Source organism: Giraffa tippelskirchi, chromosome 4, assembly GCF_054371585.1.
Source record: "Giraffa tippelskirchi isolate mGirTip1 chromosome 4, T2T-mGirTip1v1.2.pri, whole genome shotgun sequence".
Lineage (NCBI taxonomy): Eukaryota > Metazoa > Chordata > Mammalia > Artiodactyla > Giraffidae > Giraffa > Giraffa tippelskirchi.
The window spans coordinates 9,972,501-9,998,500 of NC_137278.1; the positions used below are offsets into that span (position 1 = coordinate 9,972,501).

The window sequence follows — 26,000 nt, forward strand, 5'->3', positions numbered from 1 at the left end:
GCTACAGTCCATGGGGTCACAAAGAGTCGGACATGACTGAGCGATTGAGCACCCTCCTTCTCCCCCAGCCTCCTGCTCACACTTATCAGAAGCCACGTCTCAGATTCTTCCTCCTGCTTCCTCAGTGTCTGGCCCCAGGCTGGACACTGGGACAGACGAGAATCAGATCCAGACCCCCACCTGGAGGAAGCCCCAGAATGGTGGGAGAGGCACACCAGACCCGGACCATTCTAACCCAGACTGGCCAATGTGCCAGAGGAGACCCGGGTGTCCTCCTGGACGCAGGGTGTGCTTCATCCCTGCCGACGGTCCTCGGGGGTGGGATGGGCATGCACGCAGCAGGCTCAAATCCCTGCCCCTCAACTTACCAGCAGTGTGACCTGAGTCAGGGCAGTTCCTTCACTCTCTCTGTCTCATCTTCCTCCTGGAAAAATGAGGAAAGCATTAGTACCTCCTCGTGGGTTAAGAGCATTCAGCCAGCTAAATTCAGCCAGGCTTTGTCCTACTCCCAGGGGCAGGGGTGACCACAGTTTGGATTGTTCTGACCCATTGCACAGAGAGGGCACCGAGGGCTGTAGGAGCACGGTGACCTGCCCAAGCCTGCCCAGCTCCTGGTGACACAGCTGGCTCTGAGGCCGGGCCCCCAACTGTAAGCTGCCTGAGAACAGGGGCCTGCCTGTCTTCTTTATTGTTGAACCCCATATACCCAGCCCAGACCTTGGGGAGGGACATGGAGAGGATGGAAATCGAGCAGGGTTATCAAGGATCTCACCATGGAGGAAAGGATGGGGACGTCTTTCCAGACAGAGGCAACAGCACAGCAAAGGCAGGGAGCTGGGGAGGAAACCACTGTGTTCAGAAAGCTAGTGCGAAGTCGCTCCAGTCCCCGTGGACTGTAGCCTGCCAGGCTCCTCTGTCCATGGGATTCTCCAGGCAAGAATACTGGAGTAGGTTGCTATGCTCTTCTCCAGGGGATCTTCCCAATGCTCAGAAAGCTAGAGGCATCCAGTATTCCTGGGTAGGAATGAGAGGCTGGCAAAAGAGTTTGGGGCAGTGGTGTGCTGGTAAAGCTTAACAGGCTCTCTTTCACAATTGGGATGAAAGGAGAGAGACCTTGAGTGGTGCTAAGTCACTTCAGTTGTGTCCGACTCTGCAACCCCATGGGCTGTAGCCCACCAGGCTGTGGGACAGCTTGTCGACGGGATTCTCCAGGCAAGAATACTGGAATGGGATGACATTTCCTTCTCCAGGCCATCTTCCCGACCCAGGGATCGAACCCGGGTCTCTTATGTCTCCTGCATTGGCAGGCGGATTCTTTACCACTGGCGCCACCTGGGAGGCCCCCTGAGTGGTTGCGTTTGCCAATTTACATGGTATAAATTCTCCCACCATGGTTGATTTCAAGCTATCAGTGTGACATCAACAAGCTCCGAAAACTGAAAATGTAACAGCCAGTGATGGTGAGCCAGTCTGAGCAGAGGAGCCTGGGGGAGGGCAGGGCTGCCCCCTGGACCATGTGGGAGGCTATTTCCTGGCACTGATGCCTCTGTGCGTCTCCATGAGGCAACAGACTAACAGTTCGTGGGCAGAGGCAGGTCCGACAAGGTGGTTCCAAGTCCAAGTCTAGTGACGTCTCCATCTGTCCTCCCCTCCTCATCTCCATTAAGGGCAGAAGTAGGATGATGGCTATCAGAGGGAGGCCAAAGCCCTGTCCAGGCCCCCTCTCCACCTACTGTCCCCCAGCCCAGCTGGGGAGCCACGGGGCCCAGCACAGGGGGGTGGCAGGGTCACCTTGGGGGGAGTTATTGGGGCCTGGGTGGAAGCAGGGAGATATTATGCACTGAAGGCCACAGCCAAGGACACTAATCTGAACAGACAAGGAATCAATGGGAATTTCTATTTAGGGAGGAAATCAATAGGAATTTCAAGGTAGGAAAAAGGGGAATTACCTTTAATTGGAGTTCTCGTCCAGTTGGGTCTCTGGTGAGGCCAGGGCTCACCAGGCCTCTGAGGGACAGCCAGACCAGACCCCCACCCTGCCATGGCCCCGCCTGGTGTACCTCCCACCAGTAACAGACCCCTCATGTGGCCTCTGGTTAGGAGGCCAGGTTGAGTAGGCAGAGGCCCCTGGAATCAGGCAGTGAGAGCACCGTTTCCTCATCTGTTGGGTGGGGACAGTGCGGCACTTGCCTCATCAGTGAGGGGCAAATTTCAGATGTGTGAGGCACGGAGAGGTTAAGCAATTTACCCAAGATCACACAGCTTGGAAACAGGAGCTGGGATTTGAACCCCAGCCAACCCGGCACCAGAAGCTGGGCTCTAACCACTGCACTCTGCTGCCTCATAGGATGCAATCAGTCTTACTAGATGTGTCCTAGATTGTCTGTGTCCTATCAGGTGGTAGGGGGTGACTGACTGGGGTCCAGAAGCCTGCCCGGGAGAGGGCAGTGTGGGTGCAAGCCACGTGGGAGGGCCCTGAGTCAGGCTGTCCCCAACACTGCCTCCCCAAAGGTTAAGTACACACGGACATCCCCTGGGGCCACGTCCCCACAAGCAAAGGGACACTCTTGGGAGGAGGCCTGGGACCACCCAGGTCCGCAGCAGACCCCACCAGAAGGCAGATTTGGCTGCTGGATGGTGCCTGGCAAAGAAGCTGTGGTGGAATCAGGGAGTCCATCCCTCACCCAAAGCTAGAGGCCATCTTAGGGGTGAGCCTGGGCTGGGGTCAGAGCAAGGGAATTCCCCTTAGCCAAGGGAATTCCCCTTAGCCAAGGGAATTCCCCTTAGCCAAGGGCCTACTATGTGCCAGGCCCTTTTCTAGGGGCTTTTCTGGGCCTCACTAGGTCCTCCCGCACACCCTGTGGGAAAGTAGGGACTGCCTGTCACCCCAGAAGCAGAGCTGAGGAAGCAAGAGAGAGGAGGGCCAGCCCCTCAACCCCCCAAAGTGAGCGCTTCAGTAGTGTCTAATTCTTTGTAATCCTATGGACTGTAGCCTGCCAGGCTCCTCTGTCCATGGGTTCTCAGGCCAGCCCCTGCTAAGTGGGATCTCTTCCACGTTCTTAAGGCAATGCATTGGTCTGATGACTGCTCAGACTTAAAAGACTGCTCAGATTTGAAAAACAGAGACTTAAAGGAAGTTAGTGGATGAAGGAGCAATTCACAAGCTGGGGGAGAGGAGGGAGGAGTCTGGGGAGAATGGCTCCTTGATGAGTTCAACTGCTTTCACCCTCCACGGAGACCCTCACTTGGCCCTGCTGTTTAGAAAACAAAAGCCAGAGGGGAAAGGGGACTTACCCAAGATCAGGTGGAGGGGCAGAAGAGAGGAACAGAGAGTGCGCAAAAACTGAGTCAGATTCAGAGCCAAATCTGGCCCCCATGGAGACCTGGAGTGCTGGGCAGGGAGGCTGAGGTTGAGTTGTAAGGGCTGAGCCAGACCCTGCAGATACCTAATGCTTGGGAAGTCCCCTAACCCCCACTTCCCATCTATTCCAGCCCAAACCTGCAGGGGGCGCCAAGGACACAGGCCACTGGATGGGGTGGAATGCTACATCAGCCCCTTACTCAGAGTCAAGGGGCTTGGCCCCTCTGACCTGAGTTTCCTAGTCTGTACAGAGTGTCATAAAGATTGGAAAAAACACAGAATGTAAGGGGCTGTCCCTGAGGAAGTGCCAAGGGACATTTGCTGACAGAGGTCCCTGGACAGATGGAAGGACAGATGGACAGGAAGATGAGCATGGCTGAATGGAAGGACAGTGTTCTGTCCTGATCAGCCAGCCTGGCAGAAGGTCCCCAGAGAAGTGCTGTCACTCCACCCAGACGATGGGGCACAGAGTCTGAGCATAGGCCCTGCCACCGTTGCTCTCCCCACCTCACATTCCTCTCCATTCTTGAAGACACAAGCAGCCCAGCCTCTGCTGGCCCTCAGCTCAGGCACACTGCACCCCAGTTTATTTTGGGGAGCAGAGACCCAAACCCAAACGAACCTCGGCTGAGGGACCAAGCGGGGGGTACCCTGAGGACCCGCGCTATCAGCACTTTACTGGGGCCCTGGGTCTGGGCATCAGGCTCGCTCATTCTTCTCCTCAAATCTCAGAACAACCCACAGATGTGGATTCTAATCGCTGCATCACAGATGAGGAAACAGGCCCAGGACAGGAACTGGCTTGTCCAAGACCCCACGGGCCCTGGGTCTGTCTGATTCTGCACCCATGCCGCCCCACCTGGGCAGAGAGGGCTTGGGGTCTGTGTCCAGTGCTTCTGCACCCCAGTGTGTGGGGTGTGGGCATCTTTGCCCCCCTCCTCCGTATCTCTCACCCAAACCTGCCCAGGTCTCAGGGCAGAGCTGAGGCCTGTCCCTGCCCCGTGTCGGGTCAGCTGGGCTCAGCTGGAGTTGCAGGTTATTGGAAGCTGCCAGGGCCCTGTTCATCTCATTAAGTCCAGGAGCAGGGTCAGCAGCTTTTACAGGCCCCATAAAGCATCGCTCATGGCCACTTCCACACACAGCTCACCCTGGCACCCCGTCCCTCCCCGGGCCAGGGAGGACGAGTTTCTTCTTAGAGCAGCTAATCTCCCAGACTCATAAACTCACCAGAAATACCATGGGGGTCTGTGCCCCGAAAGATAATTACAGGGTGACACCTCTGGCCTGGAGGTTGGTGTGGAGGGAGCAGAGTCCGCTCGACAGAGGCTTCAGGCCTGTCTGTCCTCACAGGCAGGCCCTGTTTTAATGAGCACTTTGAGTCGATTATCTCATTAAGACCTCAAAACAGTCCTATAGGGCAGGGGTCCCCAACCTCTGGGATCTAATGCCTGATGATCTGAGATGGAACTGATGTAATAATAATAGAAATAAAGTGCACAATAAATGTAATGTGCTTGAATCATCCTGAAACCATCCTTCTACACCCCCAGCCATGGAAAATATCTTCCACAAAACTGGTCTGTGGTATCAAAAATCTTGGGGACCGCTGCTATAGGGGAGATGGTATTATTAGCCCCATTTTACAGATGTGGAAACTGAGGCTGGGAGTGGTTGGTGAGGCACACTTGGCCAACATGGGGGAGGCAGAGCTGGAATTTGAACCCAGAGCCAAGTTCCTAAGGGGCTTGTGCTGACTGCAGCACCCCCCTTTTCCTCCAGCTTGAGTGAGGAACCCCCAAATGCCCCAGCACCCCTGCTTGTGTGCATAAATGAGGCCATAGTAGCCACAGTACATGGTTCTTGCTGGTTCCCCACCTCACCTGCATGTTGCAGTATTTCACCAACCCTCAGAGACACTCAAGTCTTTCTGGGAGTCCCCAGAGGGTGTCTCGTGTGGGCTCGGAAGCCTGTCCACTCAGGCCCCTCTCACCGGCCCCTGTGTGGGTGTCCCCAGTGGCTATCTCCACCCAAGCAGGTCAAGTTCTCTCCCTTCACATGTCTCTGCTGCTCTGTTTCGGACCATCTCCCCTGCTGCTCTGAAGGGGCCACCCCACCCCTCACCCCAGCCTCTCAGTCCAGAACCTCACCTCTGAGCACGGGAAATATTCTGTCCCTTCGGCTGGGGCCGTGGTCCAGCCCTGGGTCTGTGGCCTGGCCGTTCTGGTCTGGGCTGACCAGCGGGATGAATCTCCGCGCGCCTGACTTGCCTCATCTGTAAACTGGAGTCAGCTGTGAGGAAGTGAATCTGAGTCTTGAGTGGCACGAACCCAAGTCTCACGGTGCACAGGGCCTCGTGCCTCCTGCCCTCCAGGCCTCCCTGATCGCTCCCTCCCTGTGCTAAGTGCCTCCCTCCTTGCCAGCCCCTCCCACCCAGAACTCCTCCCCAAAAGGGGGTCCCCAGCCCTGCTCACCCCTCGGACCCTGCTCCATGGGTGGCACCCCAGGCCTTTTCTTAAGCCCCACAGCTGCCACTGCCCTGCCAAATATCTCCTACATCCCCTACCTGCCCAGCACTCAGTGTACACAACCCCCGCTTCACCTCTCCCCAGCCTGGGCTCTGGGGAGGTGAGGAAGAAGAGGAGGCCGCTGCCTGGGAGTCTCATCTGAGACCTTAAGGTCTTAAAAACCAGGGTACCCCTGAGATGGGGCTTCCCAGGTGGCGCTAGTGGTAAAGAACCTGCCTGCTGATGCAGGAGACATAAGAGATATGGGTTCGATCTCTGGGTCAGGAAGATCCCCTGAAGGAGGGCATTCCAATATTCTTGCCTGGAAAATCCCATGGACAGAGAAACCTGGCGGACTACAGCCCATAGGGTCACACAGAGTCAGACTCGAGTGAAATAACTTAGCATGCACGTACCCCAGGGGTAGAGCGTGGGAGGAGAGAGGTGACCCCCCCCATTTCCTCAATGTGGAAAACTTGCTGGACAGCAATAGTTGACTGTTGTTGCCATACTGGAGCATGGGGGTGAAGGACAGGGACCACAGTGTTTTAAAAACTCAATTACAGTGATGTGGGACACACACCTGTCCTCTGGCCACACAAGTGTACACGCACAGAGTCCTTTGTGGTCCAGTTTCGCCCCAGATTTCACTTCCTAATCTGCAACCTCAGGCACACCCATTACCAGGGAAAATCTGACCCAGAACATCCTAAACGTTCAGACGTACCCCTGTACATCTGCCACATGTGTGCTGACTTTCGTGTACACAGTCGAACAGTGACATCCAAGACCACAAACAGGTGTGCATGGTGAGGCACAGGTAAAAACACACATCCTCCTGTAGTCATGGACAGACACATACACACACATGCACATGCAGGCACATGTACACAAATTCAGAGGCCTGCACACCTGTGAACTGGTGTGCACACACAATCCATGCACACACAGTGAACCTGGGCACACGTGCACTTCCAGGTGAATACACATATGCATTCAAGAATTCACTCACACACAGAGTCAGAGGCCTGCTGGCTGCTGAAGCAGCTCGCATGCATGTGCGGTCCTCGTGTGGGGGTGCCACTCACAGGGAAGAGCGGCCTGCCCCTCCCAGGTGAGTTATCCAGATGCCGCTGTTCACCCTCATCCCCGTGCCCTGGGGAGTCCTTCAGTGCAGGGCAGGGCCTTTGTGAGCCCATGACAGTCCCTTAGGCTCTGCCTGGCAGATAAGCGGGGCACAAAGGAAGTGGCACGCCGCATCATGGCAACAGAGATTGCCCACACCCAGCACACCATCAGCACTGTGCCTACCCAGGGCCAGAATGAGCCCCAGCCCACCCTAGCAGCCATCTTTGTGCCCTTTCAGTGGGCACACAGCAAATGGCCACCACAGATGGCAGTGGGGTGATTTCCCAAAAAGAAGGGAGGAAGAGGGGTGATGGGGAAAGAGTGGCAGGAAAGGGGGAATGGAGGAGGGACCACCATGGAGGGGCTGGTTGCCATCTTTAGGAATAGAGCATCTCTACCATTCCTAAGGAGTCCCTAAGGAACTGTATAATATACAGTTTTTGTTGTTCACTGTCTAACTGTCACCCTTTCTGTTTAGAACCTAGATCAAGGTAGCACATAGTAGGGGCTTAATCAATGTCTGTTGAATGAATGAATGCATGAATGTCCAGCTCTGAGCACTGTCCCCCACCCCCATCCAGCTACCACTTCTGGCTGGTAGCTAGTCTCCTCCCCAAACCTGGCAGAAAGATCTTTCTCATGCCCTGACCGCCCACTGGTGGTCTCAGGGGGCTGCCCTCTGGAGGAGGAGAGAGGCTCTGGCTTGAAGAGAGGAGCGCCCCCCCACCAGGCAGTCCTTCCCCAGGGTCCTCCCAGGGCACACACTGTCCTGGGCAGTGGATCCTCTCTCAGGGTGCAGTTATCACCCAGGAACTGCCAGCTCCCAAATCCTGACCTCTTGCCAGCTGCCACATGACCTTCGGCCATCCTTCAGGTCCTATCTCCCTTTCCCTTAAACCTGCTCCCCTCACATGCTCCCCAATAATTAGCCAGCAACCCTCATTGCCCTAAAACCAGGAACAAGATAAGACTGTCTTCTCTCCCTACTTTATTCAGCACTGTATTGGAAGTTCTAACCAGAGCAGTCAGGCAAGAAAAAGGAATAAAAAGCATCCACATTGGAAAGAAAGAAAACCATCTCATATGTAGATGACAATGAGAAGATTCTTGCATATAGAAAAATGTCAAGAAATCCACCAAAAAAAACTATTAGCGTTAATAAAAAGTTAAGCAAGGTTCCAAGATATAAGATCAATGTACAAATATCAACTGTATTTCTATATAGTAGCAATGAACAAATGAAATATGAAGTGAAGAAAATCCCATTTACAATAGCATCAAAAGGAGTTAAATAGTTAGGAGTAAATTTAACAAAGGAAATGCAATACTCTGAAAACTATAAAATGTTGTTTAAAGAAAGTAAATAAGATCTAGATAAAAGAAAAGATGGCCTATATTAATGAATGGGAAAGCAATATTTCAAAAATGGCAATATCTCCCAAATGATGTAGCTGTTAAATGCAATCTTTAACAAACTCCCAGCTTCATTCTTGCATAATGGACAAGCTGATCCTGAAGTTTGTATGGAAATGCAAGGGAAGAAGAAGAGTCAAAACAAATTTGAAAGAGAGCAAAGTTGAAGGACTCACACTTTCTACTTTCAACACTTACTACAAAGTAATAGGAATCAACACTCTACGGTACTACTGTGAGTTTTGACACACAATCAATGGAATAGAATTAAGAGTCCAGAAACAAACCCTCAATCTTAAAGAAAATCAGTCCTGAATATTCATTGGAAGGACTGATGCTGATGCTGAAACTGAAGCTCCAATACTCTGGCCACCTGATTCAAAGAACTTACTCGTTAGAAAAGATCCTGATGTTGGGAAAGATTGAAGCAGGAGGAGAAGGGGACGACAGAGGATGAGATGGTTGGATGGCATCACTGACTCTATGGATGTGAGCTTGAGCAAGCTCCGGGAGTTGGTGATGGACCGGGAAGGCTGGCTTGCTGCAGTCTGTGGGGTCGAAAAGAGTCGGACACGACTGAGCAACTGAACTGAATTGAAACAAACCCTCATATTTAAAGTTAATTGGCATTTGACAATAGTACCAACACAATTCAATGGAGGAAGAATATTCTTTTCAAAAATAAATGGTGCTGAGAAAAAGTAGATCCACATGCAAGAGAATGAAGGTAGACCCTTATCTCACATCATATGCAAAAATTAATTCAAAATAAATCAAACACCTAAATATAAAAGTTAAAACTAAAACTCCTAGAAGAAAAAGTGAAAGTGAAAGTTGCTCAGTTGTGTCCAGCTCTTTGCAACCCCGTGGACTGTAGCCCACCAGGCTCCTCTGTCCAGGGGGATTCCTCCAGGCCCAAATACTGGAGTAGGTTGCCATACCCTCTTCCAGGGGATCTTCCTAACCCAGGGATCGCACCCAGGTCTCCCACATTGAAGGTAGATTCTTTACCATCTGAACCACCAGGGAAGCCCCCTTAGAATGTTGAGAAGAAAAGCATACATGCCAATCTTGGATCAGGCAATGGTTTGTTAGATATAACAGCTAAAGCACAGTAACCAAATAAAAAATAAATAAGGAGGACATCATATTTTGATGAGAACTTTTGAGAGGTGATTTCTGAGGAGTTTCTGTTCTAGTTACCATGATCGACAGGGTGTCACTAGCAACTTCCTGGAGCAGTGTGGTTCGTATTGATAGCTTTTCTCTCCATTGGTCAAAGTGATACAGTGCCTGGAACATACTGTGGGAAAAGAGTCTGCTTGCCTCCTGGAATTACTGTGCTGCTTACATAGCCCTGGTGGTGGCTGTAGTGACAAGGAAACTAGAACTAAAAATCAAATCAATCAATAAATAAATAATTTTGGACTTCAAAATACACTATGAAGAAAGGGAAAATCAGGAGTCCCTGGTGGTCCAGTGGCTAAGACTCCATGCTCCCAATGCAGGGGGCCCAGGTTCAATCCCCAGTCAGGGAAATAGATCCCACCTGCTGCAACTAAAGATCCTTCACATGGCAACAAAGATCGAAGACCACCAAGCCGCCCCTAAGATCCGACACAGCCGAACAAATAAATACATATTTGAAAAGAAAGAGAAGGGCAACCAAAAATGGGAAAAACATTTGCAAGTCATATATCGGATAAGGGTCTGGTATCCAGAAAGATTGAGGGCAGTAGGAGAAAGGGGCGACAGAGGTTGAATGGTATCACCAACTCAATGGACATGAATTTGAGTGAACTCCAGGGGATAGTGAAGGACAGGGAAGCCTGGCATGCTCCGGTCCATGGGGTCACAAAGAGTCGGACGCAACTGAATAAGTGAATAGCAACAACAATCCAGAATATATAAAGAACTCTTACAACTCAACCATACAAAGACAACCCACCTTTAAACTGGACCAAAAAAATATCTGAGTAGCCAGTATACAAATGGCCAATAAGCACGTGAAGAGATGCTCAGTCTTATTAGCCATTAGGGAAATACAAATCAATGCCACAATAAAATGCAAGGTCACTCCCACATAGACTATCATCAAAAAGACAGATAACAAGTGTTGGCAAAGATTTGGACAAATTGAAGCCTTCAAACTCTGCTGATGGGGATCCAAAATGGTACAGCCACTTTGGAAAACACTATGGCAATTCCTCAAAAGATTAAACACAGGATGACCGTGTGACTCAGCAATTCTACCCCTAAGTAGATACCCAGTAGAAATGAAAACATATGTCCACACAAAAATTTGTATATGAGTGTTCATAGCAGTGTTATTCATAATAACCAGAAAATGGAAAGATCCAAATGTCCACCAAACCGATGAATGAATAAACAAAATATGATATATCCAGATGATGGAGTATTAACAATAAAGAGGAAAGAAGTTCTGATACATGTGAAAACATGGATGAACCTTGAAAACATAATAGAGTGAAAGAACCCAGTTGCAGATGGCCACGTATTATATGATTCCGTTTACATGAAATTTTCAAAATAGGCAATCTATGGAGACAGAAAGTACATTCATGGTTGTCAGCAGCTGAGAGGGATGGGGAGGGCTAGTAGGTACAGTTTGTTTTTGAGGTGACGAAAATCTTTTAAAATTGACTGTGGTAATGGTTGTACAAGCCTTTGAATACACTCAAAACCACTGACTTTTATACTTCAAGTGGGGGGATTGTTTGGTTGCTGTTGTTCAGTGGCTAAGTCATGCGACTCCATGAACTGCAGCACACCAGGCTCCTCTGTTCTTCAGTATCTCGCGGAGTTTGCTGAAATTCATGTCCATTGATTCAGTGATGCTGTCTAACCATCTTGTCTTCTGTTGCTCTCTTCTCCTTTTGCCTTCAGTCTTTCCCACCATCAGGGTCTTTTCCAATGAGTTGGCTCTTTGCATCAGGTTGCAAAACTATTAGAGCTTCAGCTTCAGCATCAATCCTTCCAATGAATATTCAGGGTTGATTTCCTTTAGGATTGATGGTATGATCTCCTTACTGTCCAAGGGACTCTGGAGTCTTCTCCAGCACTACAATTCAAAAGTGCTCAGCCTTCTTTATGATCCAACTCTCACATCCATATATGACTACTGGAAAAACCATAGCTTTGACTATGCAGACCTTTGTTGGCGAAGTGATGTCTCTGCTTTTTAATACACTGTCTAGGTTTGTCATAGCTTTTCTTCCAAAGAGCAAGCGTCTTTTAATTTCATGGGTGCAGTCACTATCTGCAGTGATTTTGGAGCCCAAGAAAATAGTCTGTCACTGTTTCCATTTTTCCCCATCTACTTGCCATGAAGTAATGGGACTGGATGTCATGATCTTAGTTTTTTGAAGTTGAGTTTTAAGCCAGTTTTTTCACTCTCATCTTTCATCTTCATCAAGAGGCTCTTAGTTCCTCTTCTCTTTCTACCTTTAGAATGGTGTATCTGCATATCTGAGGTTATTGATATTTCTCCCAGCAGTCTTGATTCTGGCTTGTGATTCATCAGCCTGGCATTTCTCATGATGTACTCTGCATAGCAGTTAAATAGCAAGGTGACAATATACAGCCTTGTCGTACTCCTTCCCCAATTTTGAACCAGTCTGTTGTTCCACGTTCAGTTCTGTTTCTTCTTGATTTACATACAGGTTTCTCAGGAGACAGGTAAGGTGATCTGGTATTCCCATCTCTTTAAGAATTTTTCAGTTTGTTGTGATCCACGTAGTCAAAGGCTTTAGTGTAGTCAATGAAGCAGTAGAAGATTATTTTCTGGAATCCCCTTGCTTTCTCTACCATCTAATAGGTGTTGGCAATTTGATCTCTGGTTCCTCTGCCTTTTCTAAATCCAGTTTGTACATCTGGAAGTTCTCGGTTCACGTACTGCTGAAGCCTAGCTTGAAGGATTTGAAGCATAATCTTACTAGAATGTGAAATGGGCACGATTGCATGGTAGTTTGAACATTCTTTGGCATTGTGCTTCTTGGGATTGGAATGAAAACTGACATTTTCCAGTCCTGTGGCCACTACTGAGTTTTTCAAATTTGCTGACATATTGAGTGCAGCACTCTAACAGCATCATCTTTTAGTATCTGATACAGCACAGCTGGAATTCCATCACTTACACAAGGTCTGTTGGTAGTCATCCTAAAACCCACTTGACTTCACACTCTAGGATATCTGGCTCCAGGTGAGTGACCATGCCATCGTGGTTGCCTGGGTCATTAAGATCTTTTTCGTATAGTTCTTCTGTGCATTCTTGCCACCCCTTCTTAATCTCTTCTGCTTCTGTTAGTTCCTTACCAATTCTATCCTTCATTGTGCTCCTGCTTGCATGAAATGTTCCTTAAATATCTCAAATTTTCTTGACGAGATCTCTACTCTTCCACATTCTATTGTTTCCCTCTATATCCAAAAAGCTCTTATAAAACAAAAAATAGGCCTACCACCAGGTGAAAGAGAGCTGGCAAGTTTTCTAAGCTGAGGGATGTCAGGTCAGTGGAATACATAACAACAATTTCCCTCGTGTCAATGCCGACACGCCAAGTATAGAGCACTCTGCTCCTAGCGGCTCAGTGGGACTCCAGAACACCGTCCCACTGATGGCTCTTAATGTCCATCACTGTCTGCTTCTGACTTTGGCAGTTCTCTGGTTCCTGACATTATTCCATAATCTGGTAACTGACTTCAGTCTTTAGCTAATTTCTGATCTCAAACACTTGCTGGTTTCTAACTTAACTTTCTCCCTGGCTCCTGACCTCAGCTCAGCACCCAGTGTCTGAACTTACTTTATCAAGGAAATAAATATACAGTTCTTTCTACCATGGTCTGAAACCACGACTGTGGCAGGTATCACTAATGGATCAGCACACTCTTTCCCACTGAGCCTACATGTGTCCTTGGACTTCTTAATATTATGCCCAGGGAGTCAATCACAATCATTTGGAGCTGGAAAATGAAATGAAACCAAATTGCTGACTCCTTCCTAGTCAGCAGTCAAGCCCTGACACAGTCGAGCTCAGACACTCAGACCTCTGACCTGTGTCTGGTTAGGGAGCCTGCTCTGGTCAGCCTGGAACCCTTGGACTTTGCCTGAAAACATGCTGAGTGACAAGCCACACAGAAACACATCCTGGGAGCAGTTCTAGGCACATCAATCCTGGCTGAACCACAGGTGTGACTTCAAAAGGGATTTGATTCTGTGTGAGCCACGGCTCGGTGGCTTCGACTGGCCCCCAAACTACTGGACCTCCGCACTGGACAAGGCGGTCTGAGCATCCCCTGCCTGGGTCTCAGATGCCCCTTGACGTCTGCCCACCTCACAAGCCTGCTGCCCCAGGTGTTCCCATCACTCTCCGTGGACCTGCCCTCCTGAGTGTGTCTGGGATTCACACCCTTGCTTTGGTGGGGGATCCATGACCACCTGATGCTAACTTCTTGTCCACACTCCTCTCACACCCATCGGTCATTCATTCATTCAGCAGACTGTCACTAAACAGCTGTGTTTGGGCCAGCTCTATTCCAGGCACTTGGAGTACAGAGTGATCCAGAGAGGACCCTGTCTTTGGGGAAATCGTGCCATCCCTGAACCCCTTCCCTATGCCTGCTGAACCCCCTTAACTTAACTCCCCGCTTAAAGCCCTCAGTCAGACACAAAAAGACAAATACCATGTGAACTCACTTATATGTGGAAACTAACACAGTCAGACTCATGGAACAGAGAGTGCCCTGTGACCATCCCCTCCCACGGCCCACAGCCCCTGGCGACCACCATCCTACTCTCTGTTCCATGAGTTTGAAACCCCCACCCAGGCTTCTCCCAGCCTGTATCTCATTGTGAGTCCCCACTTCCCCCTCACCTGCTGCCTCCAGCCCAGTGCATGTCCCTGACCCAGACCTTCTTCCCTCTGACCCACCCCTCAGTCTCTAGGGCTCAGTCACTCCACCTTCTCATCACATACCCTGACCTCTCTCTGCTGTATCCCCAAACCCTTCATCAGGGTCTCCTGAGTCACCCTCATAGTGAGCTGGGGCTTGAATTCAACCCCAGACTAAGCACCCTGGCACCTGGAGCAAATCATGACCTCTCCCTGAGCCTCAGTTTTCACCTCTGTGAAATGGGGATCACTGGGTTGCCCGTAAAGAAAATTCAACTTGAATGAGCTTAAGCTAAAGGGGGATTTTATCAGAAGGATGCTGGAATCAAGGACGTCGTAGCACTGAAGGATGCATAGAATATCCAGGGCACAGGAGGGGAGGGATGGAGCCAGGCCTGGGGGCTGCTGGACTGGAAATGAGGAAGGTGGCAAGATTCTTTTTCTCTCTCTCAGAATAGGGACTTCACTTCCTTCATTTGCTGGAGTCTGGCTTTTGTCCAGAGTGAAAAATATGACCCACAGTACCTTTTTAGTTCTACATTTAGAGCTTTACCTTTTGACTTCATTAAAATTAAAGAGCTCCTGGTAATCAAAGCACCTCTAAAAGAGTAAAAAAGCAGAATATATAAAGAACTCCTAGAAAGAAATAAGAAAAAAGCAGACACCCTATTTTTTTTAATGGCCAAAAGCCCCGAACAGGCACTTCACAGAAAAGGCTATCCAAGGGATGAGAAACCCTAGAAAAGCTGTTAATGTCATTGATGTCATTAGTCATCAGGAGAATTCAAAGTGATACACAATGCCCCTGCCCAGATGGCTAAACGTAAAAGAACTGGCAATAGAAAGTGTCAGAATGTGGAGACACTTGAACGCTCTGAGATTGCTAGGAGGAGCAGAGAGCAGTAGGACCACTTTGGGAAACAGTGTGACCGCATTTTCTAAAGCTGGAGAAACACAAGTGTACAGAACCAAGAAATTTCCTGGCGTATATTCAAGAGAGTGAGTATTCATCCCTCCAGAAAACAGGCACAAGAACGACCATGGTTGCACCAACCTGGAGACAACATGAATGTCTACCAACAAGAGAATGAATTAGCAAATGATAGCAAGTTCACAGAATGGATTCCTACACAGCAAGGTGAAGGGACAAACTATGAAACTATGACAACATAACGATGACTTGGATAATTTTCTAAGCATAATATGGAACAAAAGAAGCCAGATGTCAAACAGGTGCTATTTGATTCTTGCACAAAGCCCAAAAAGAGCAAAACTAGTCAATGGTCTTAGTTTGGGGGGAGGCATTGACTGGAAAGAAGAGTTGAGGGAGCCTGCCAGGGAGCTTGTTCTTGGGCGATGGTAACATGGGTGTAAAGCATAAGTGAAATTTCATCCAGCGGTCCACTTCAGATGTGTGCCCCAAACTGAACAAAGTTAAATTAGATAAGAAAGAAGAGCGACTTTTATCCTTCAGCCATCAAAGGCATCTTACTCTCTCATGCCCCAGTTTAAAAATCCCTAGAAAGGGAGTCACTGACCCAACCCAGTGGTGCTCGGGGTCAAGACTATGGAACAACATGGCAGCGCCAAAGGTAGAGCCAGGGGAGGAGGAGCCGTACAGACGGAGCTGATGTTTCCAGAACAGGGAGGAGATGGGGAGAAAGACCAAAGTACAGTCGTCCACTCCTTCATTTCTCTGAGCCTTCCTTTCCCCACCTGTAAAGTAGAAACCACAGCACCTCCTGCCGCAAAGGGTTGAGATGAGGATTCAAGAAGTAATTGGCCTCAGCCACCTCTGCTTGACCCAAGGTCCCCTTCCCTTTGTCCCTCTTCCCCACCCGGCCCTGCTCCCTGGCCACCATGCCCCTCTGTTTCCCCCACCCTCAGTTCCCCTTCTCTGCCCTCTGTGATCCCCAAAGTGAGGCCCCACCACCATATAATTTCAAATTACTTGTAGCTTTAGTTAATTAAATGTAAAATCATCGGAATAAAATTATACCTTCATTAGAAATTAACTCCCATTTCAGGCCGGGGATAATGACCAGGCTCTCTCTCCCTCCTTCTTCCAAACCACACACAAAATGGTCAGTTAAACTGAATGGGAAAAAAGTTTAACGACTGCACGGCAATCAAGCTTATTATTATTTAAGCACAAGCTATTACCATGTGCAATGAGGTATCGGCCAATAAATCATCTTTGAAAGAGTCAGTCCTTGTCTGAGCTCAGACAGGCTGTGCAGGCCTCTTCCCTCACCAGGTGAACAGCCCAGGCCCGGGGTGGCGGGTGGGGGTGGATAATGGACCCTCCCGGTCCCATCCCTCTTGCGGACCCGGAACCTGCTCTCAGGACCCTCCGCGCAGTCTCAGGGCCTCGGGCAGGCTGTCAGGGTCACTCACTGTGAAGGGAGCATGGGGCCTCCATCTGGCACTCCAGCCCGCGGTCAGCAGCAGATGCTCTCATGCAGGACAGAGTTTGGCAGCCTGACCCTGAGAACCAGGAAGAGGGCAGAGAAAGGAGAAGTGGGCTGTACAGGGCAGGGACGGGGCTGGGATGAAGCAGAGAGAGACGAGGGGAAGAAGAATGTGCAAGTGACATGAGGAAGAGGGTGAGACGGAGACCAGGACATCAGGGGACCGTCAGAGAACCAGGGAGTGATACTTAGAGCAAACACAGTGGAAACATAGGAACGGAGATCAGAGGAACCGAGAAGGCCCACGAGAGACACGGATTCAGGGCAGGGCTGCGTGTTCACAGAGGCTGCTGTGTGCTGGGTGTTTGAAGGCTCGGATCATTCTTTCTCCCAAAGCGACCACTCTCCCAATTTGTCAGGTACTGGGGGTTTGGGGGGCTTCTCAGGTGGCTCAGTTCAGTACGTCGCTCAGTCGTGTCCGACTCTTTGCAACCCCATGGACCACAGCACGCCAGGCCTCCCTGTCCATCACAAACTCCCGGAGATAACCCAAAATCATGTCCATCGAGTCAGAGATACCATCCAACCATCTCATCCTCTGTCATCCCCTTCTCCTCCTGCCCTCAATCTTTCCCAGCATCAGGGTCTTTTCAAATGAGTCAGCTCCTCGCATGAGGTGGCCAAGGTATTGGAGTTTCAGCTTCAACATCAGTCCTTCCAATTGCCTGCCAAGGAGATGCAGGAGACAGGGGTTCAGTCCCTAGGTAGGGAAGATCCCCTGGGGTAGGAAATGGCAACCCACTCCTGAATTCTTGCCTAGAAAATCCCTGTAGTCCTGGTAATCATGGGCCACCGCCCACGGGGTCACAAGTCAGACACAACTGAATGACTGAGCACTCACACACAGTGGATTTTGCACGATGGGGGACTTTGGGTACTAACTTCAGCAAAATCTTTGGAGAACCAGGACAAGTTGGTCAGCCTGCTCTTAGATCCTCATAACAACCGGTTCTATAATCCCCACTTCACAGGTGAGGAGACTGAGGCTCAGTGGGTGATGTCATTTGCCCAAGACCATGGAGACAGATGGGCTACCCAGGTGGTGCTAGTGGTAAAGAACCCGCCTGCCAGTGCAGGAAACATAAGCGACAGGGGTTCAATCCCTGGGTCGGGAAGATCCCCTGGAGGAGGGCATGGCAACTCACTCCAGTATTCTTGCCTGGAGAATCCTATGGGCAGAGGAGCCTGGTGGGCTACAGTCCTCAGCATCACAAAGAGTCGGACATGACTAAAGCGACTTAGTACGCGAGCATGAAGACAGATGAGAAAAGAAAAGACACAAAAGTTTGAAGACAGAGTGTCCACCATCTCCAAGTCTGTCTGAACACCTGCCTTCCCGGCCTCCTCCCTGGTCTCGACACCTTACTTCTCCTCTCCCTGCCCTTCTCCTAAGTTCTGAGGACCCATTCCTCTCTCCCATCTCTGTCCTCTGCCCGAGTATCCCCCTTATCAGAGACTGGATGGAAGGGTGGGCTGGAGGGTCAGGTGAGACACCATGCCCAGATCTCAGTGGCTGGTGGATGGGATACGAGCGCACCCCACTCAGGGTCCTCAGACTCCCCTCCCAGACTGCAGGCAGCAGCTGGAATCTCTTCCCAGGGGCTTAAGGGGCTTATTGACCTGGGTTGAAGGCCAAGTTCTAGCTTCAAGTCACTGAATGACCTTGGAAGTTTCCTTGGTGGTGGTGGTGGTGGTTTAGTCGCAAAGTCGTGTTCCACTCTTGCAACCCCATGGACTGTAGTCCACCAGGCTCCTCTGTCCATGGGATTCTCCAGGCAAGAATACTGGAGTGGGTTGCCATTTCCATCTCCAGGAGATCTTCCCGACCCAGGAATCGAACCTGGGTCTCCTGCATTGCAGGCAATTTCTTTACCGACTGAGCTATGAGAGAAGTCGGAAATTTCCTTAACTTCATCTATAAAATGAGGTGATAAAGGTCGCCACGTCACAGGGTTGCAGGGTTTGATGAGACTGGGTGAGTAAGTGCCTGGTGCAGAGCCTGGCATGGAGCGGTTGTCCTGGGGAAGAAACTCCCCACCAGGCAGGACAGCGGCCCCTCTCCTGGACACAGTCTCCTCTTCCATGACCCACAGCAAGCTTCTTGGTCCCAGACAGAACAACAGGGTGAGCTGGCATGGAACTCAAGCTAGGGCAAGGTGACAAGGGACCATAGAGAGGGGACCACAGGGGAATGACTCTGGGACCTCTTCATCCCCATAAAACCAAGACCATCATTTTGTACCTTTCAAGAAACCCAAAATGCACACCCTCGTCACATAGCTGATGCTCAATAATAAAATTTCATGGAGTGAAAATATAAATAAATGTGTACATGAACTAACCAGAAGGTCCCACCCTCGGGGAAACCCGACCTGCAGTTAACTTCTAGTCCAAGTTGCCCTGCAGACGGACTCCCTTGAAAGTCACCTCCATCTCTCTCACAGGTCAGGCCGAGATTTAGAGATCTGGGCCGCGTGTACGCCTCCATCTGCTATCTGCCCATGAGTGATGGCAGACACGTTCCCGGGACATGTTTACTGTCACCCCGCGCCCCCAGCCCGCGCTCCCCACCGCACCATCCCCTGATAATTCACGGCCCGGCTCCAGTTGGCAAATGACTGATACGGCCTTCACGGCGGGACCTGCTGGTCACTTGTCTCAAGGAGACTGGGAAAGAAGCTCAGGCACAATATAAATGGGGCCCGTGGCAGCCTCAAACACCTTGGAAAATTCCCCAGCCCGGACACCGCGCCGATTTTAAGTAATAAAACCACAGAGAGATTGCATGGCCGCCTGACAGCCTGCGACGGATGGCCGCCCGCGTGAACTTTTTACCTTCGGGATGGGGACAGAGAGAAGAGGGAGGGGAAAAGAGAGCCGCCCGGCCAGCCCACTGCTTCCTGGCTCACAAGCCGTTGTCCAAAGCACAGGCAGGAGCTGCACTGGACGTGCCCCCAGCTCAGGTCCCCGGGGGGGACTCCTTCCTCACTAGGGGCCTCGGACTTTGTTTCCCCATCTGGCAAATGGGAATACTCGTGGCTGGTGTATCACTTTTCCAAAATCCAAAAACAGCCCTAAAATAAACCATTCCAGCATTATAAACGAAATCCTCACTCTCATTCATTCATTTATTCTTTGATTCAACAAGAATTTGTCCCCATGCCGGTTTAGCAGTGGGTATGGAGACAAGGGGGTGATAGTGTGGGGAGATGTGAGGTGACCCCCAGGAAACAACTGATGACCCCTGGAGTCCCACTCATCAGCTTTGTGACCTTGGGCTTGTCACTCCAGCCCCCAGAGCCTCAGTTTTCTCATCTGTAAAATGGGGATGCTAATGGCACCTCCTTCAAAGGGCAGGGAAATCCCATATGTCACCCTCAACCAGTGTGTGACTCATAGTAGGTACACACCAGACCTGGTCTTCTGTCCCCAGGTCCTTCTGCCTGCAGCTGGAGGGTCCTTGTGCAAATCTGGGAGCCCACCCTAAAGACCCAGAGCTCCTGAGTTGGATGTGAAGCCATGAGCCTATCTGGGCTGAAAGGCACAGAGATCCCGTCTCTATCTCTTGGGGCCAAGAGCACATCTCTGATCCAATCAGCCTGGTGTGGGAGTGGGGGACAGGGGGAATATGGGATAAAACTAACTGTCAATGGTTCACCCCAGAGACCAGGAGAAGGCCCTGGAGAAGAGGAGGCACACCACTCACAGGCTGGGTGGTCACCCCATAGATGGAACCCACTTCAGTGTGCCTCCCAGCCCCTCCCCCAGACGTAGATAAGAGAGAGGAGTGGCCATTCCCTCCCCTTCCCACCTCTTGCACTTGAGGAGCTTGGCTTTTTCCTCCCAAAGTCTAAGGGAATCTTTCCTCCAGCCCAGGTGCCTGCAAGGAAAAGAAACACTTTTCCAGCTGAGAGCTCAGCCACTGCACTGGCCCGTCCTTGAGCCCACGGAGCCCAGGCAAAGGGCTCACTGGCTGAGAGGGTGGGGCTTGCCCAAGTGGTCGCTAGGACCACCACCCCTGGGCCCAGGGCCCCAGGCTCTGAACCTTGCTCAGCAGGTGCCCACAACCCCTTAGCCGAATGTCACCAGGGAAGACAAGTTTGAGGGCCACCAGCTGCAAGGAGTCACACATCAGAAGGGCTCAGCTGGAGACCACAGCTGGGGGCTGGCCTCAAGATGCAGCTGAATCACAGGGTGGTGGTGGGGTGACCAGCAAGCCCTGGGAGTGACAACAGGAGGACCCCCTCCCTCCCCAGGAAGAACCTTAAGATTGGCCATCCACCCACGGACAAGTTACATCAGCGGGCAGAACCCTACAAAAGGCTACATGAACCCCACCTCCTTAGGCCAACCCCGGGCCAGATGCTTCCAGGGCGGGTGGTAGGGGGAAGGGGTTACAGTTGAGAAGATCCCACGGACAACCCCAGGGGGGTTGGATAAGCCTTGAACACTAAATGGGCTTGGAGTTTGAAACAACACAGGATTTCCTCCCAAAGTCTAAGGGTACCCAGTCTTGGGTACCAGCATGAGCCAGGCTTAATACCCCAGAGTGGAAAGTAATGGAATTGGGCTGAGACGTCATTTATGGACTTGCCACCCAGCAGGCAGAGGGAGGCGGTTTAGAGAGAGAGCAGAGTGGTGGCCGTTATTGGAAAAATAAAACCATTTCATGTTTATACCCCTAATGAGTAGAGATGCCTCTAAACTGGTTACACTTGATTTTTTTTTTCTTTATGCTTTTCTGTATTTTCTAATTTTCCTGCAGTGAACATGTATTACTTGGGTAATAGAGAAATAATAAAAGCTTAAAAAGAGTCAGGTGGTGAGTGTTCATGTGTCCCTGAGGACCACACAGCCACGGGTTCCTGGGCACATGTTCTGCTGGTCCAGGGTCCCAGGGAACTCTAGCGGAGGGGTTGGGGAGCTGAGGGCAAAACAGACATTCTACAGCTGCCAAGGCCTCCGAGAGAGGCTGGGAGGGAGGAAACCCAGGCAGTGCTTGTTTCTGTATCTGTCAGCTCCCATGTGCTTAGAGCAGGGAGGGGAGGTAGGGGGCAGGGGGAAGGTTGGTGAGAGCCCTGGGCGCAGCCACCAGTGGAGGGCTGAGCTAAGAGGGAACTCCTGTGCTCAGTTCGGGGTAACAGCACTGGGAAGCTCTGAGTCAGGAGCTTGTTTCAAACCCTGACTGCACCCTCACCAGCTGGGGAAGCCAGGTGTCCCCTCACAGAACAGAGCAGCTATTAGACAAGGGCTGGGGGAGTGTCTGGTTCCGAGCAGTGATCTGCACCTTTTCTAGAGTCTACTCTTGGTCTGGTGGGAACTGGAGTGAATGGGGGACCACCAGGCACCTTCAGCAGGCGGGCCCCACCATGTGGCTGGAGTCACAGCAGTCTGGGTCCTGATGAACTGCCCCGTTCAGGGTGAGCAGAGCTCGGACATTGAACTGCGTAATGAGAAAGGGGTTGCTGAGGCCTCAGACACCTGTGGAGTTCTAAATCCCAGCTCGCAGCGCTGTGTGACCCTGGGGAAGCCACTTTCCCTCTCTGGCCCTCATTTTCCTCATCTATAAAATGGGGATAACAAGGGTGGTACATGTGGCAGATTGCTTTGTTGGCTCACAACTCTGTAGTGTCTCCCACTAAAGACCTATGAATTTGAGCTTGGCATTGTGACTTGCTTTGGCAACAGAAGGAGGAAGGGAAGCCACTTCGGGGGCCAAGACTTCAAGAGGCCTTGAAGACTTCAAGAGGCACTGCCATCCACAAGAAGAATAAGCCCAGGCTGGGACCTGGTCCCAGGAAGAAGATGGAGCACGTGGAGCAGAGCTAATTGCCCCAGCCCAGCTCAGAGAAGACCAGCAAACTCCCAAGTAACCGTCTGACCTGTGAGAATAAATGATCACTCTTTTTAAGCAACTGAGTTCTGGGCTCATTTGTTACACAGCAACTTTGTGGTAATCACTGAATGATACATTTCCACAAAGAGTCAAAGTAAGGATTCAGTGAAATAATGCCTGGTGCATAGGAAATGCTCATTAAACATTTGGCTGCTCATATTAATATTGTTATCATTGTCACTATTACCATTCAATGTGGGGGCCAGAGGTCAGGAGACAGGAGCTCACAGAATCCCCACATTCATCACATCTGCCCAGACATGCTCCAAGCGACAAGTGCCCCCATCCAGGTGGCTGTTTTTATTGCACTTTAGAAACCTATTCCAATTAGACGGTGCAATTGTGGCTCCTGCTACCCTAGACAGGGGCGAGATGAGCAGGGCGCAAGCCCCTCAGGCAGGGGCTTAAGCATTCTATAATAACCATGTTTCTTATGAGGCTTTAGTTTCACTTCCTTCAAATTAAGTCTTGGCAATAAAGCAATCAATTCCCACTCCCTGGGAAGCAGGGCTGAATTCTGCCTGGCGTGAATAAAGCTCTCAGTGCCCCTCTGCTGGAGCCTCCCTCTCCCAGCCTGGAGATGGCAGCTTGGGGGCACTGTCTGGTGGTCAACTGACCCCTTGGGGAGTTTTCACTCCAGTTGCCACTTGGTCTCCAAGCCTCTAGGCCAGTTTCAGGAGCATCCAGCCAGGTGAGCTGGGCACCTAGAGGGGCATGACGTCATAGAGGGAGGGGCTCACCTCCACACTCCCTGCTTCCTGCGGCTGCCCTCCTCCCCACCATCAGGATACCCGGCTGGGAGGGCCCTGCATGACTTTAAGAAACTGCAGAACCAAGATGCCGCAGTCCCGGCTTTGGTATCAAACTCTGATGCAGGGAATCAGCAGGGTAGATGGGAAAGATGTGTGAAAGAAGGAAAAACATTTCCTCCTCACCCTGCAGCCCCCATCCCCACTCCCCACTCCCCGCATCTCCAGGGACAGACCAGAGAGGCTGGTTGCTTTCACCCTCTGCTTCCTCAGCTCAGTTTCCTCTGAGAAGATGCCTCAGCAAAGTAAAGAAAAGTGGGTGACTGATGACCCCCACAAGAGGGGTTCGGGGGTCCCAAAGCAGAGCAGCCCTGCTCCTCCCAAGTCCTACCCAGGATGCCCACTTCCAGCAGCCTCTTGTGAGAACAGGGGGCCAGAGGAGGTCACAACAGCATCAGGGCAGAGTGGGGGCCCAAGGAGGAGCTTGGAGTCAGGGCCTGGGGTAGGGTGAGGCAAGAGAGGCACTTGCCTCGGATGCAAAATTTAATGTGGCGCCAAAAACTCAGTGATCAACAGAAGTAGTATTTGTTTTTTCATTTCTTGGCTGAGCCATGTTGCATCAAACCCTCACCCTCCTGCAGTGGAAGTGTGATATCTTACCCACGGCAACACCAGGGAAGTCCCAGAAATAGTATTTTTAAAAAGCAGAATGAATACAGGAAAACCACGATGAACAAAATATCAACTCTGAAATAAAGACTGGCTGTTATGTTTAAGAACTTGCATTATTGTGTGCTGGGAAATGGTGGTTGATTCCAATCACCCTTGGGCCTTGCAGGGCAGGTGTATGAGGCTTGGTAATGGTGTGCAAACAGACTGGGCTTTATGGGTTTTACATACAGTTATGGTCTTTGTTTTGGAGAAGGAAATAGCAGCCCACTCCAATATTCTTGCCTGGAGAATCCTGTGGACAGAGGAGCCTGGTGGGCTGCTGTCCATAGGGTCACAAAGAGTCGGACATGACTGAAGCGACTTAGCATGCTTAGCATGCATGCATGCATTGGAGAAGGAAATGGCAACCCACTCCAGTGTTCTTGCCTGGAGAATCCCAGGGTCGGAGGAGCCTGGTGGGCTGCCATCTATGGGATCGCACCAAGTTGGACATGGCTGAAGCGACTTAGCAGCAGCAGCAGCATAGTCTTTGTGGAGTTTTTATGCATCTTTTCCACTTGGTTTAGGATATGGGGGGTTCCTGTTGATCAATGTGGGTTCCTCTGGTAGCTCAATGGTAAGGAATCTGCCTGCAATACAGGAGACTCGGGTTCAATCTCTGGTTTGGGAAGATACCCTGGAGAAGGAAATGGCAACCCAATCCAGTGTTCTTGCCTGGAAAATTCCATGGACAGAGGAGCCTGGTGGGCTACAGTCCTTGGGGTCATAAAAGAGTCAGACTAAACAGCAATGTTCATAAATGTACATGTGGCAGAGGATTTTTTTCTCTTTGCCTCAGGCTCCTCCTCTTACACTGTTTCGGGGGTCAGGGGGAGACAGAGACTCAAGGAGAAGCCAGCAGGGAGCCAAGCAGGCAAGGGTTTTATGAAATCTCTGGAGCTTACTTAGCGCCAACTCTCAGAAGACAAGGGCAGGGAACAAACAAGAGCATTAACATGACAAATTGTTCAACCCAAGTGAGAAATCCCCAGTTTGGCCAACTCTGCCTGGATTACACGTTTAGCATTGGGAAGATGGGGTCTTGCAGTTCAAAACGAAAGTATTAGGGAAAATAAAGTGATCAAAGTTGCTGACATTTATTCAGCACAGGCTCTGCCAGGCCCAGTCTATGAGCTCTACACACAGTATCTCATTTAAAGCCCAGGAGCTCCCTGTGAGAAAGGACCACTCACCATCTCCATTTTCCAAAGAAATGCCTAGGTCATAACCCAGAGAGGTTAAGGCTCTTGCCTGAGGTCACACAGCCGGGAAGGGGTAAAGCCTGGGTTCAATGTCATGACCCCACCCTTAACCTCTTCTCCACGTGGCTTCAAGTGAAATTTTATTCATCTGATTTTATGACTGTGAAATGCATCCCTATGTTGCAAACCTGGATGGGGGACCCAGAGGTGCAGCCCTTGTCTGATGACAGAAACAATCAAGAGAACAGATGATTTTAGTGATAATACGGTACAGTCTGTGACCTCAGAGAGAGGAATGGGGATGGATTGTATCATTACAACCTGCACCAAGGACTCCAGCGACGTGGGACGGAGTGCTGGGAGAGCACTTTAGGGGGCCTGACCCAGGGATGGGACCAGAAGCAGAGAACAGGTGAGGGGAGGTGAGCATTGAGGGGCCAGGGGCCCTGGCAGGGCACTATGAGGACCTGGTCTACCCTGTGAAGGACGGTCAGCCCCTCTGTGGTCACAGCAAACCAGTGGCCAAACTGCACCCAGCCATCAGGCCTCTGCTATCTGGCCCTTATCCGGATGGTCCAGACCCCAGGTGGTCCCTTCCAGGGACAGAACAGTCTCTTGGACCATCCTGGGCAATGCATCCTTCTGTGCACGGCCTC

At 50.7% G+C, this 26,000-nt stretch overlaps 1 protein-coding gene across 1 annotated transcript in view; it reads right to left on the minus strand.

Moving 5' to 3' along the window:
• Window positions 1-26,000, minus strand: part of MVB12B (multivesicular body subunit 12B) — a 483,962-nt gene that overhangs the window by 446,635 nt on the left and 11,327 nt on the right. Inside the window, exons 2-3 of the transcript XR_014051740.1 lie at window positions 773-834; window positions 369-424 (exon numbers count right to left, since the gene is read on the minus strand). The gene's annotated coding sequence lies outside the window, so the exon portion shown is untranslated. The remainder of the gene's footprint in view (window positions 1-368; window positions 425-772; window positions 835-26,000) is intronic.